The 14,701-nt window shown below is 38.6% G+C and overlaps 1 protein-coding gene across 1 annotated transcript in view; it reads right to left on the bottom strand.

Moving 5' to 3' along the window:
• Positions 1-14,701, bottom strand: part of LOC114792110 (cryptochrome-2-like) — a 48,498-nt gene that overhangs the window by 32,380 nt on the left and 1,417 nt on the right. The gene's annotated exons all lie outside the window — the stretch shown is intronic.

The raw sequence follows: 14,701 nt of genomic DNA, 5'->3' as shown, positions 1-14,701 counted from the left end.
ACAAGGATCACTGATGCAGGATACATGTTCTCAAGCCTAAGTGAAGACTTCCTTCTTCAAGCAAGGCCACAGAGAGCTGGAAGCACCATATAACCATTATCCACTTATTTATCTCTACAAATAACCAGTAAGTCAGCAGCTAATCATCTATAAACTGCCAATAGTGACATTATAAGAAACCATAATCCTAATAGTCAGTTCACTTACATGAATTGGGATTCATTTCTATGAAATTTCAGATGTGGATAAACCAGGAATAGACATTTTGCATTGTTTGCATTGTGAATATGTAATTTTGAATATTTGATTGCTTTAAACATTTTATGCCTACAATATGGGCTTCTCTGAATAATTGAAGCAATTTATAATGTTGTATTTAATCTTTCCTCAATTTATAAAGCTCTGTTGAAGAGTTTTATTTCATTTAAAAACCTTTCTGCTGATCACATGAAAATATAATACGGCAATAATACAGTATTTCAGTATTCAGACATAGCCAAACCTTTTAAGTGCCTTTGCAATAAAGAAAATGTACAGCAACTCTATCCCAAATGTTCCAGATCACCAGATACACCATAGATGGAGGATCTTTTTTTATAGCAAGCGTTTTTGTAACTGATCCATGAAGCCAATAACCACAATTTCCTCTTACTTGTATGCATCATTCTCCTCTTGATTCATAAGTGGGTTTTATTCCACTTCAGTCATTGAGGTTATTTTCCACCTACAGCCTCAGATTTGCACACTATAGAAGTCAACATTGAGGTCTGCACTCCACATGGCTTTGTGTTTTAAGAAACACGAAATGAATATGTGGAGTAGTGATATTCACTTTGGGAAAGTTCAGGTCAATGATACATACGTATAACCAATGATCTGTGGAATTGACTGGCTAATGTTTATTTAATTTATTTGGAATTAATTTCAGTCATACTCACCTGTAGTAACATTTCACAGATTTGAATTATGACCCTTCATCTTTAGATCATGCATCCAGTGAAATCCTAAAATAAGATTCTGGAGAACTTCCAGTTTAAGGCAAAAACTTTCATATAAAGTTTTGAAATGTGTCTTTTAATAAGACCTGAACCAAGTTTATGTCATGAATTGAATATGCAATCAAATGCCCTTCATTTTCTCTCATTGTGTGGCATTTCAATCAGAGTTTAAAAAAATCTCTGTATTCATCCTTGATATTTTGGTGTAAAAGATAAAATAGGGGGTTCCCCAAAAAAAGGAGTGAAATAATATGCAACCTTAAGGCAACCCTTCATCTCAAAGCATTGGGTCTGTCAAGATCTTCCATTTCACTGAGTGAAAAAAGATGGAAAGAAGTCTTTCTTAGATCAAGCTGCATGAACTCCACAAGTGGCCCTTCCCTGTGATGAAAGAGATAAAAGTGAACAGCATGTTAATTATTCATCACCCTCAAATAAGGGATGCTCTCTGAGGAGGCTCGCGCTGGTTAATTTCACTGATGATTTTATGTTCGTGTTTTGTACAGGACGAAGCGATTGAACTGTAACGTACAAATAGGACGTAGTCTTTCATACGGCTCGCCCAGTGCATGAATTAATTATCACTGACCCCAGCTGAACAAAATGCTGAACTATTCTGGTTTACGGCAACATTCGACGCAGCTGAAGGCCAATTTTCTCCCAGAGACTACAGTCGTTCATTTGTCTTCAGTATCCACTACCACGGTAATTGGGCCTAACCTGTCAGTGGACATGGGGGAACGATCCAGAGCAGCCTCAAAGGGACACCAAAGGCAGTGCGGCCAGAGACAGGCGCGCCAGAAGGTACGTACACTGATGCAATTTAGATACAGTGTCAAAACTTGTCTAGACTGGGAAGGGAGAAAATAGCCCCAGCAGAGGAAGAATTGAAGAATTGAATTCAATGGCTGAACCGCGGTTTGAGGACACTCGGAGGGAAAAAATATTAATCTGAGGGACTCAAGGTCTATGAAAGTGAAGTGCTTGTCATTTTGATACATAGCACAGCGCATGGTGCACACAACAAAATGTCCTTTGCTTTTAACCCATCACCCTTACTGAGGAGTGGGCAGCCATGACAGGTGCCCAGGGACCTTAACCGCTAGGCCACCACTGCCCTATGTAACTCATTCATAATATGGAAATGGGGCATTATGCATTATGTGAAGCTGTTAAGAATCTGTGTAGAGGTCATCTATTGGATTGTGTATATACTGTTGTCACAGGAAAATTTCTTACAGTGAAAAAATACATTATGAGGGTAATTTTTACATTCATCTATTTTCCATACCCACTTTTTCCAATTTGTTTGATGTTGCGAAGCTGGATTGTTACAGCTAGTCCAAGGGACAATCCTGCACTGGCATGGACAACTCATGACACACACACACACACACACACATAAGTGCCAGAATCAGGCGTCCTTGTTGCCAGGCAGCAGTGTTGACCACTAAAATGAATTTTATTGTCATGAAAGAATTAGGGGGAAGAGAGATTTCACTTCACAAATACTGGCAAGACAAATGAAACTACCTGAATGGGCTGAATGGGCATTGTGACATTGAATATTGGAACACAGCAACTAAAGCATTTCATTTCCTCAAAGAATGACCTAGAAAGAATTCCACAATCTGTACACTACTCCAAATATTTCTTTTTTCTAAAAATTTTCCTGGAATAAAGCGCTATTCATTGCCTGCCCAATATTGTAGCGTAAAGCGAAATTTCCTCTGTGCTCTGATGACTGCTATTCATTTAGGTGTATTTGTTAAGAATTATTGCAGAATTCTTTATTCACATGGCCCTGTGAGAGGGGATTGTTCTGTTGGGTGGGGGGGGGGGGGGGGGGGGGGGGGGGGTGAAATTAGGTTTGCCATATACAAGATGTGTTGTGGAACAGTGTTGTAATAGTTTTCGATTATTATAGAATAAAATATTAAATAATAATAAATTAATTAAATTAAAAAATAATATTAAATAAAATGTTTTGATGATGCCCTAATGCAATTATGTAATTTTCATAAGTAAATATGAATAGATTAAGATTTTTTTGGCCTAAAATTGCCTAATTTAGATTTTTTTTGCCTAAACTTGCGTAATGTTTTTCTTCCTGTTCAACAAACTCAAATATGATGTATAAGATATACAGAGAACTAAAGTATTTCCTCTGTCCTAGCCTCCTCCCAGGGCTACCAGCGAAGCAAAAAAACTGTAATTAACAAGGTCTTCTGATCCAAAATGCAGTGGGAATTATGAATCATTCCAATTTGTCATCCCATTAACTGTAAAAAAAAAAAAACAATAGATACCACATTTTTCTTGGTGAAAAAGAACCACTGAACACTGTCAGGTTTGACTGTAACAATGGCAGGCAGAGGATTGGTTCAATGAACACTTCACTCAAGAATATGAAAACCTTAAAAATCCTCTGAACATTTGAATCCTTCTGATTGTCACATTGAACAATAGGTTGTGGTTTTATGGGTGTGCGTGACACAGTCAGGGTCACGATAGGTATAAGAGTGAAGTGGGTTGAAGTGCCCTCTGGCTCTTACTATTCTGTAGACAGTAACCTTGAGCTGGAGCCAAAGTTTTACCATCCATGCAGGTTCTAGTGAATGCTGGGAAAGGGAGGGGTGAGAGAGAGACCTCATTCACCTGGTGGCAGCCTACAAACACTTTTACTTGCACTTCTATTTGTAAAATGTTATTTATTGGTAATAAGAAAATGTATGTAGATTGTTTATTAATTAGTCTTCCTTGTGGTATCTTGAATGATACCGAAGAGTTTTTATGATCCTGAGACCATAAGATCGCTATCTGCATCAAAATATATTATTGAAACTATTGTTGAAAAGTCATGCTCCGAATACCTATGAAGTGTCGATCTATCATTGGTTCTATTTTTGAAAGAACTGATATTAAGAGAGTGGGGTGGGCGACCCTGATACAGCACAACAGTTTACTGATAAAATAAAAATAATAAAAATAAAATAAAGTGAAGTGATTGTCACATGTGATACACAGCAGCACAGCACACGGTGCACACAGTGAAATTTGTCCTCTGCATTTAACCCATCACCCTGAGTGAGCAGTGGGCAGCCATGACCGGCGCCCGGGGAGCAGTGTGTGGGGACGGTGCTTTGCTCAATGGCACCTCAGTGGTACCTTGGCGGATCGGGATTCGAACCGGCAACCTTCTGATTACGGGGCCGCTTCCTTAACCGCTAGGCCACCACTGCCCCCTGATAATATCAAATGAGGCTCAGTGAACATTTAATGTATTCGATTATGAGCATTATAATTCATCAGTGTTGTGGCTGCCTTATCTGCAAGAGGATTGGCAGTTTACAAAATCATCATAAATGACAAGTTTGTAGAAAACATATTTAAAACAGATAATGAACAGACATATCTGTATCATTTTGCATATTTGTTACTCTGCACATTAATTGCTTATTTCACTGGTTTTTAGCGCTGTTTGTCTTCTTTGTTGTAATTGTTTGATGTTCTCTTATTACTCCTGCACTGTTTGTCTTGCACAGCCCCTGTCCCATTTTTTTTTTTTTACTTTATGTTGCCCGGTTTGTTGATGTCCCACAAGTGAGACATCAATCAATCAATCAGTCGGTCAACCACTAGATGCAAACCTCATTATATTAAACAGACTGTGAAAGCCTTGTCAGAGTGATGTTTAACTAGGCGCAGCACTTCTGAGTCCTCAGTTGCTGCAGCCATATGGAAACAGCAGTAATTCCTTTGGCAGCTCAGCTGCATTGAGTTCCAGAAAGTCTAAAGTGTCTTCATCACTGTCACCTTTGTTTTCTGTTACGTTTCAAAGTTGGCATGAAGAGTGAAAGTGAAGTGAATTGTCATTCTGAAACACTGCAGCACAGCACACGGTGCACAACGCAATGTGTCCCTTGCTTCCTACCCATCACCCTTGGTGAGCAGTGGGGAGCCATGAAAGGCGCCCGGGGAGTAGTGTGTGGGGACACACGCTAGGCCACCACTGCCCTGAGCTGAAACATAAGAGGGTCACCGTCAGGTTTTTATTTTACTGGAAAAGAGCAATGTTTCTGATCGGATAAGCCTGCTTTCCTCAAACCATGGCTGCAATGTTCGCCATCATTCATCACATGATTCAAAATCTAGTCACGTGACATGCAGTTGTAAGTTAATGGGACTGATTGTCACATTGTTGTTCATATGGGGAGTGTTTGTTAATCTCATGTTAGTGTCTTTTACCCCTTTTACATCACAAATGCAAATTCTTTGCTGTAGAAATTTTGAGACCAAGCAAAACATGCTTGCCAGCACCAGGTCTTATATCCCAAATAAAATAACTAAATATAATACAGATTTCATAAAAAAGTTGATTTTATGGTAACATAATGATAGCAGCTGCATTGCAATTCTGTCTTTGGAAACCGCAACACAAGGTCTTAATCATTACAGTCCTAACAATCGATTTCGCTTCAGTTAGCTCCTTTGGATACTTCTCAAGCTGATGTGACATAATGCTAATTGGCTGTGGTTACTGCGCAATCTTGGCTTTTTGGTTTTTGAACTGCATTACATGTTTCCCACTAAGAGCTTGAGCTTGGCTTTAACTACAGTCATTTGAAGAAGAAACTGTGCTGAAGAAAAAAGATCATTGCTTTATAGCTGTTTTTGCTTTTGGGTCTGAATGAATTTTTTTCAACAAATTATCATTTCACTTTAAGGAATTTGAATTGGTTGAATCTTTGGCTCATTACACAAACATGCCCACAATTATCTGAACAGAGTGCAGCATTTAAAATATTCTGTTATTTCTTTCATGGTATTGGTTCTGTTTGGTGCATAGCATCAATATTTAAAAGTTCACATGTGTACACAGAATTTCATCACTTTATTGCCCTCACTGTCTTATATTGAAATGCCTGTTTGGACCTTGGTTAGGAGACAGTTCACGTAAATTTCCACCTACAAGCATCCTACATGATGTTGTCTTGCTTGTACTGTTCATTGTACAGAAAAGTTTAACTTTTCTTCTATAGAGATCTGTACAGAATTTACATTTTGGTTTTAGTTAGTATAGTTTAATTTAGAGTGTATATACAAATATATTATTTTTCTTTCTCTTACAATTGCACTATGGGGGTCTGTATACTGTATACTTTATACTGTGTATACTGTTGTACTGACAATAAACCTCTATTGAAATTATTATTGTCATCTTTGTGGGATCATTCAGATTTTGAGACAATATAAAGACCTGTAATAAGAATTATATCCCTGAGTATAATAATGGCACGTAAAGTTTTGACACATAAAACAGTGACTGCTTCCACTGTGCTGTTTATGTGGCTGAAAGCCGTTTTCCAACACTGCCATAAGATACTGTGATTTAAATCAAAAGCAGCACATTCCCACGTCACACTCAACTGGCCCCCACACCAATAACACAATATGTGCAATTATTACACAGAGCAAAATCATTCAAGTCATTTGGAACTTCAAAACAGAAGTCTTATTAGCTGTTTGGAAAGTGATTGTTTCTCATGTCTGGGCGGGATTGGTCTTTCACACTGGGACTGGGTGAGTTGTGATTGAGGCAAGTCTTTAAGGAAATACAGTGCCGCTCCAGCCCCCTTCCCCATTCCCGACATCTCTTTCGCTGAATACAAATCAGTCATTAGTGTTCAGACACTCTTCACTGTTCCTGCCGGAGGTTTGAGAATTTCTGAACTCTTCCGTACTCTCTGAAATACACCAGGCAGTTCATTAATTTCAGCCAAATTGACATTTTTGGCAATTTGAAAAACAAAGCAACGCAACAGTGAATTGATATCTAATTTCACACATCGCTTGTGGGATGGTGGCACCCGGTTAAAACAATGCTAATTTCATTTGGTGTGTTCCTTGACTGACGGTGGGCTAAGTGCACACAGGAGAGGCGGAGAGCTGATAGCACCTGCAGACTAATGCCACGCGGGCTGCTGCAGTCAGCAGCCCTGGGAATTTGTCATGCTTTGCTTCTCGTACCATGCGTCCTATTAGTCACAGGTGACAAAGTGAGATATTGAATTTCAACCCAATTACAATACACATGCAGTTTTGTCTTCTTTGATGTCCCGCCACTCAAAAAAAATTTATTTTCAAAGAGAATATTTCAAAAGGGACCCTTTTTTAATGTTATAAGTGCATATCAAAGAGTGTATCTGAGCAGAAGCAAATGGCAATACTCCCCCTGCACATACATACACACCACACACACACACACACAATCCTACATCATTTAGTCTGATTGGAGACGGTGCTGCCATTTTAATTGATTTTCCGCATTTATCTATCTGTGCATGTAGTCATTCTGATTTAGTTTAGTTTTTACAGTTTACATGAATAATTGTATTGATGACTGTGTCCTGAAAAACCATCAATGAAACATGTTAAAATTTTTGGCCAGAAATGCAGATGCTGAATTAGGACTATTAGTCCGGGGGGGGCATTATTCTTCATTTTCTCCTAAGCAATTTGGACAAGTTGATATTTTGCTTAATGTTAAGGATTCAGTTGTGTTTTTTTTTTTTTATTGCTTTTACTCCTCAGAACTTTTTTCCTTATCATCAAAAACTAAACTAAAAACACCAAGTGTTTTCAACATCAGTGACTTATGGAACATGAAATAGCGCACAAGAGGTTATGTAATAAACAAACAAAAATATCATACAAAAACATTTGAGTCTCTCCAGGGAGCTTTTATGCTGAACATTTCTTAACATTCACTCATATTAATGAGCATGTCATCAAGCAGCTTTTGACGATGACAAGAGTCAAAAAGGTAAAAAGAGGTGACTCTGGAAAAAAAAAACAGATTCATCAAACACTTTCTCCAAAATACAAACAAATACTAAATGTTTCTTGCATTGTATTCTACAAAATGGCTCCATCTTAGTCTCCAAAATTACCACAGACTTGATGTGTCCAAACCTTTAACTGGTAGTGTAGGTTCCTATTCTGTATTTCACTCTTTAAGTGAAGACACTTGACTTTTGCTTTAATATCTCAGGTAGATGGGGAGGTCTGTGGTTGTCCCCTGTGATTCAATGTCTGACTAGTCACATGAAGTTGCCAAAATGTGACTTTTTTAAAAAAAAAAATTTATAACATCCTTAATATGGTATTAAATTGATTTCTAATGAGATTTTCACTGGCACTCACATTGGACTGAACCCATTAGACACACCATATTAACCTTGGATATTTTGCTTTGATATGCAATGCATACCAACAATGTTGTGTTCTGAAAAAAAATAAGTCAACTAATATATAAATGTTCTTTCAATAAAAATAATGGATATGATGTCCAAAGTTTTGTTTATATAAATGTATTTTTGGTTTAATTGAGAGACATATTTTTCCATTTTAAATTGAATAAGTAATTTTACTGATGTGTAAATAACAGGTAAAATCACATATCACAGTAATCAGTATAATTCAAGGATGTTTAAACAAGGGTCTATCATGAGAACTGAACACTGTGTGCACACTGGCCTGACCAGTTGCTGGGTACTAGCTGGTGGAACTGGAACAAGTGATGGATGAATGTAGTCAGCAGGGCGTGAACCCCCATCTGGGTCAGTGCTGCCTGTAAAGGCTAACTACTGTCTGGAGGCTGGTGTCTTCATGCGTGTCGGAGGAGGGTGTGGACCTGGCTGATACACAAGTCATAAGGAACTGTGACCATGGAGCAAGCTTATAACACATCGTGGCAGCTCTGGTCTTTTATGTGGATTTGAGTAAAATAAGCTTATGTTTATGTATGAGGACATTTTTGCCAAGCCCCACCATTAATGTACTGATGGAATAAATTAAACTAAAAAAAATTGCATCAGTCAAGGAAGGAAGAAGCACTACTGGTAAAACAGACTTGGTTTGTGTAACTCAGTGGTCTTGGTGTCTAGTTGTGTGTGGTTGGTACAAGTGTGGAGTGTCCCCGTGAGACTGAGCCTTCCACTTCCCCTTTTCCAAAGTAGAGAGCACTATGTTTGTTTGTGCAAGTAATTCAATAAAACTGTTGGTATTCCACCTGCACCTGCTCCTCTCCTTCCTTGGTGTTGTGACGTCTTTTCATCAAGGCATATCATGGGCTGACAGATTCACAGCTAATCAACACTAGAACATAAGGCCAGATTCTCTCATTTAGGGCTTAAGTTAAGGGAAACTCAATACTTTGGAATGGACACAATTGAGAGGTAATTATGGGAAACAAGTAGTGATATGGTGCCAAATGGTCGTATAATTTCAGTATAATAACTGAAAAATAATTGAAAACTGAAAACAAACTGCACCGAACCAAACTGTGACTGATCATACATATTGTAATTTTTGTGTACTGTTACCTTTCAACTTGAACTGGTCATGTGACCCAAACCTTAAATAGATATTGACAAACCTATTGTAAATTGACTAATGTATGATTCTGAAATTGGTGAATAAACCTGGTGAATTACTGAGCTAATTACAGGTTTTCCTCTAGCTTAGATCTGTGCATATTTTTGTGAACAACAAGTGAGCTTCTACTTTACAGCCTGTGACATGCGGTGGAGGCGCAGCCTCATTAGCCTTGTGCATAAATGCTCAAATTTTTGTCTCATTCTTCTGGAAACACCTTTGTGACTCCAACATTCACACAGAAATGCATTTTGAAAACATTTTTTTTTTTAAAAACACACTTGAGATGTGCTCGTCCAAGGGCCATTTAAAGCACTTTTGTCTCTCAAAGGTGGGATGTGACCTTTCCGGCAAGGATTGCACATGTGTTCAATAAAAGACACACTGACCTTTTTTAGGCACTTACTCACAGCATGATGTCAATTAGTAGAGGCTAAAGCTATTATTACAGCAGTAACATTGCGTTGGGAAAGGCCTCTCTCTGAATAGTTTCAGTCAGGTTTTAGTCAAAAACTTTCAGGCAATGTGTGTCTGAGCTGCATTTGAAAATATGGTCCTATTGCTTTTTTCTTTTTTTATTGTATTTCTTATACTATACCATTATTTTTTTCTAGGAATGAACTGTAACTATTTCTTGTACGGTACGGGTGAGATTGCAGTTCTTCTGATCAATGCCATTTATTTTACATTTTTAAAAAGTGATTCATGCCCATATTAATATCCCATATTGACTGTAATCAATAATGTTGTTAAATAGATGTTCAACATCTTGGTGCTGAGTAGTCTTTACTACTGTTTTTGTCTTTTCAGGTTGTGGCTTAATTCACAGAAGATCAATAATGTGTAGCATGCTGATGTACAGAAACAGACGTTGCCGGCTTTGTTTTCACAAGTCAGTAAATTAGAGAGCAGGGGATCAGGAGAATGGGTTTTAATTACGGAAGTGTCTATACAGGGACAGAGTGAAAGTGAAGTGATTGTCATTGTGATAACCCCTGCTTTTAACCCATCACCATTAGTGAGCTGTAGACGCCCTACAGGCGCCCATGGAGCAGTGTGTGAGGACGGTTCTTTGCTCAGTGGACCTTGGCGGATCGGGATTCGAACCGGCAACCTTACCCGCCAAGCCACCACTGCCCCAAGTCAAGGCTGGAGAGAATGGTTTCAGCTCTCTATGATGTAAAGGGCTGCAGTTAACTATATCTGAGTCATATTTGTCTAGATATAGTTAATATCTGTCACTGCTTCTTATACACACACACAGAATGCCGGCCTTAGCTTCACTGAGGATATGCATTTATTTTTAGGAAATGAAAATGTAAATTGTGATTTTAAGATGTCTTATTCAATACATTAACTCCATAATTGATGGGGCATTAACCTCATGAACCACAGTTTGAGAATCAAAGCAGGAAATTAATACATGTAAAATCCCATCTTAACTCTTATCCCATAACTCTTAACGTATTCTGTCACAGTAACACTGAAAAGCTAACAACATGTAATGTTTTGAATTGAGTCAAGAAGTCTTTAATTCGCAACTTCCAGGTTACATTTACATTTACAGCATTTATCAGACGCCCTTATCCAGAGCGACTTACAATCAGTAGTTACAGGGACAGTCCCCCTGGAGCAACTTAGGGTTAAGTGTCTTGCTCAGGGACACAATGGTAGTAAGCGGGATTTGAACCTGGGTCTTCTGGTTCATAGGCGAGTGTGTTACCCACTAGGCTACTACCACCCTAGCCCACTAGGCTACTACCACCTTATATTAAAACAAAAAATCAGTTTACTTTAAATGACATTTGACCAGTTATTGCCATTGATTTTTCATATTTGGCTCACAGAAATAGTCTTCAATAAGTAGTTATTAATACGTAGTTGATAATTGAAGATTTTGCAGATGTGTGAACATTTGTTTCAGCACAGTCACCTCTCCTGTGAGCTTAGAGCTTTGTGAAAAGGGTCGTTTTGTTCTGCCTGTTTCTAATGTGACAGCTGTGATCTCTGGTGAACCAAACACTAAATGTTTCTCCTCCAGACCCTTTTCAGAGGGATTTGTTAGTGAGGGGGGGGTCTCATTTGTTTATTCTCACTGCTTGGTTAGCGCTCTTTTAACATTCTACAGTGAAACATCTGGGAAGATAATTGCTTGCCTGACTTCATCAGTTCTCCCGGAGGTGCCCTGCTCTGCATGAGCTGGTGCAGAGCGCGTAGAACTACACAATAGCTTGGTGATCATTAGAAGAAGCATGCTTTTGGAATAATGACTAGATTACATGAAGCTCCTGCAAGTGAAACTACATTCAACTGTGTGAACCGCTCACCTATGTGCCCGTACATCAAGATCACTCACAGTGTGAATGGACACTGCACCTGCCAACCAATCATGCACACTTTGAACTCACTACACACTAGGCAACCATCTGGACTGGACTAACTGATAGTCAAATCAACACTTACATTTTTTTACGTACATCACACTGTCATAATGTTAATGACAATCATTCAACTGTGGTAAAAAGGATTCAGTGTTTGAATAATGCTGACACAGTGTGGAACAGTGAAAGTGAAGTGATTGTCATTGTGAAACACAGCACAGTACACGGTGCACACAACAAAATGTGTCCTCTGCTTTTAACCCATCACCCTTATTGACCAGTGGGCAGCCATGAAAAAGCAGTGTGTGAGAACTGTGCTTTTTCTCAGTAATGACACCTTGCCAAGTGGCACCTTGGAGGTTCGGGATTGAACCGACAACGTTCTGATTATGGGTCCGTTTCCTTACCCACTAGGCCACCACTGCCCCTGTTCCACCTGTTGCAGTGACTGAAACTATTTCTCTCTTTACAAAGTGATTTTTCTTTCATTTTTTACGTCTTAGCATAAGAAAAATGTTTGCCAGTGTGTACATAACACATTATCATAGTTAATAATTCAGTGTAATGAGACATTTCTCCCGTAGGACTTTGACACCTCCATAATGGACAGTAGCAGGGGGCCTCTAGTGCTCCGATGTGACTGCAGCAGAGATGCTCTCACAGAAATATATTATAAGGGAATAACAGTGGTAAAGAATGTTCAAATGCATAAGGAAGGGTTGAGTGTTAGGCTTTCTTAGATTTACAACCGTTACTAAATTTGTTCAAGGATGTCCTCCTCATTTCTGGTTCTTGCTCCTGCAAGACAAATTAATATTTGGTCCAAAAGAGACGCTTGTGAGCCTAATTTGTTTGGTCTGAACTTGTCTGTTCACCCTTAGCTATGGTGGTGTCTATTTTTTTGGAGGAGGAGTGGGGCGGGTGGGGTAGGGTGGATGGATGGATTAGAAGTTGTGCTTGAGATCTCAGCAGAAGGACTTGTCAAGTTTGATTTATGATATGTAGCTCTTTTCCTGACTTCTGGTAACTCGTCAGTCTCAACAAAATGGATGAGGCACACAGCTCAGTGCATTATGATTGGCTTTCTCCTGAACACAGAAATAAGGTGCCCATCTTCATATACTTTCTCTTTTTGATTAATTCCGTATCTGCTGCGCCTTGCGCGCAGCTGCGTGTCCAAGTGAAAATCACCTCCTTCACTTCTTCAATTCCACCTGCGGGGGTTCTATCAGTGAATGACCTTGTGTCTGACTCTAAGGCCCTTATAATGTTATGTCATTATAACTAATGATTATAGCCAAATGATTGTCACTGATAAACTGCGTTTTTAAAACTTTATTGCATGTAAAACCAGAGTAAGACTGCAATAAATTACATTAGAAATTCTGGAGGAATTGTGAGGGATTCTATTGAAGGATTTTGATAATACGATGTCCTTGATACAAAAAATCTTTTCATTGTCCCATTCAGTTTGGAAAAAATGCATTTCAGTATAGAAAATAAGTTTTTTATCCTGTGAAGTGAAGTCTTTTCTCCCTCCTCAAACTCTTGAAAATGCACAGGTACAGCTGTTCATGAGGGAGATTACAAAACATTACAGTCAGGCATACATGGCGGGGAAAGAACTGTCCCTGTAACTACTGATTGTAAGTCACTCTGGATAAGGGCGTCTGATGAATGCCATAAATCTAAAGTGTAAAAATGTTCAATGCACTCCAGTACTGTAATGGCATTGTAGCCAGGAGCAAAGATACCAATTACAAATTTCAATTTCTATCATAAAGGCTCGGGAGAGAGGCTTGGGTTTCAAATAGTCATTGTGTAACATTCATATTTAAAATGTTGTATGTTTTTCTGAATGTGTGTGTCTATAGGCCAGAGTGTGGCCACTGCTAAGATGATTCTTGTGTCGCAGTATTACCCTCCTTGTTGCAATTTGTCATGTCAGCTCTAAAAGAGCATAATGAATGTAAGGCAGGTGAAGTATAAGAGGTTAATGATGTTGACCAATCTTCAAGACAGAGCACTGCTGTCATTTTGACTGAGGTTCATAAATCAGATCAAATTATTCGGCGTAATATATATTCTCGTGACCCAATATTATTCAATGTTCAGCCGCATCTGTTAGCTAGATCCATTGCAGAATAATCTGGTAAAGTAATCCCAGTAAATCAATAATCGGACAGGCAGCGCTGCCGGTTTCTATTATTCATTAGACACATTTCATTATTTGGGAGAAAGAAGAACAATTCTAATCAATGCTAGGAACGACTTTATGCAGTAAATTATAAAAAAATACCATGATGCATATTTCATGATGGCATTCGATTCCTTGAAATGCATTTCCAGATCAAGACATTGTTTTTTGTTCGGTAATCAGTGTGTGTCAGACTTTTATCGATTTAAAAAAATATTCTGCAGCACGTAATAATGTGTGTTATTTGGCCTGCCTTCCATCTGTAGGAACCTATCTGCAATCTGTCATTCTAGTCAGTAGTGAGCTGCAATTTGTACTTGATCCCTTCAGAATTTTACAGCGGCAGAAAGTTGTCATCTGCTGTTATTTGGACTGCACATTTTCATCGGAACCATTCATTGCGAGAGAGAAGGAGACGCAGGATGAAATCAGTGCTGCTCAGCCATACATGTCACAAGATGTTTGCTTACAATAATTTCATGTTGAGCCAGAGTTTGAGACGAGGAAAAAAAGAAAACCGTTCTCATTTTCCAACTCGCCAGAAAGTATTCTGCACATGTTCCTGCCAAACATTGTCTTTTCCGCTTTGTTCAGAGCATCATTGCTTAGACAAATGTACAAAAGTTTACATACTGATGCAAAAGTCAACACATAAAAACTAAAAAAAGGTTCATTTTGTGGCAGAC

The sequence above is a fragment of the Denticeps clupeoides genome, chromosome 6, assembly GCF_900700375.1.
Source record: "Denticeps clupeoides chromosome 6, fDenClu1.1, whole genome shotgun sequence".
NCBI lineage: Eukaryota > Metazoa > Chordata > Actinopteri > Clupeiformes > Denticipitidae > Denticeps > Denticeps clupeoides.
This window is presented reverse-complemented; position numbering and strand designations above follow the sequence as displayed.